The following is a 1,127-nucleotide window of genomic DNA, read 5'->3' on the forward strand; positions in this document are numbered from 1 at the left end:
TTGCAAGGGCAAGCAGAGATAAATGTTCTAGTGAGCCTGAGTATGGAAATGTGAAGAAAGAGCACAGCTTAAATGTATGCTTGGTAAGCACTATAGCAGAAATAAATAACAAACAGATACACTCTTTGCAGTGCAAATATCGTAATCGGCCTGATGCCTATACCGGCGTGTGTGTGGGTGATAGAGCGAGGGAGAAGTGAGAGAGTGACAGTGATTAGCTTCGGAGCGAGTAGCCACTCTACAGTCATAGTGCTAGCTTCTAGCTATTATACTCATAGCCTTGGAATGGATGGTGGAAGTTATCAAAGGAATGCCCTAGTGGCTTTGGATAGTTTTCCAGCGCTTACGAATATAAAAACAATGAACTCAGGCAGAGCGGTTTGATTTTTGTTATACATAACTTATTGTACAGAATGCATAATGAGGAAGTTAAGGTTTGTTTCCGTGGGTTCCTGACCATGTAGGAGTAGATGGAAATGAGGGAGCTGACATCTTGGCCAAGCAATCAACTACATCCCCGACTGTGGACATGGAGATCCCACTTAATGAAACTGAGGGCAAAGCAATTATTAAACACCAAATGGATGTAGTATGGCAAGAATACTGGGACATCACTGATACAGGAGGACATTTGTATAAAATTCAAAGTAGCATTGGGTCAGGTAGTAGACTGGGCAGGAATAGAAGAGAAGAGGCAGTTTTACTAATCTCATGATAGGACGTACTGGCCTAAATAACACACTCGGCATGATAGGGAAACCCCCCCCACTGGGAGATGGAAACCATGTGATCAGCATGAGTCTGTGCAGCATGTAGGGGCTTCGACACAGAAAGGAAGAAACCGAGGCTAGCATTAAGAAAAGCTGGAATAAACTCTACAATAGAGACTTTACATGGGAATGAAGCGTGGGGAATGCATCATCACGATACTTATGACACAATACGATATTATTGCGCTTCTGCGATATATTGCAATTCATAACCTTTTTTCCAACTTCAAATTTTTCCCAATTTCAAACAACGTCCCCAAAAGGAAACTTATCAACATCAGTTTCATCTAAAAAAAAATGTCTCTGTTTTTACATCTCACTTCAATGTTATCGCTGCAGAACGGGACAAACTGACCA

The sequence above is a fragment of the Etheostoma spectabile genome, chromosome 2 (assembly GCF_008692095.1).
Source record: "Etheostoma spectabile isolate EspeVRDwgs_2016 chromosome 2, UIUC_Espe_1.0, whole genome shotgun sequence".
Classification (NCBI taxonomy): domain Eukaryota; kingdom Metazoa; phylum Chordata; class Actinopteri; order Perciformes; family Percidae; genus Etheostoma; species Etheostoma spectabile.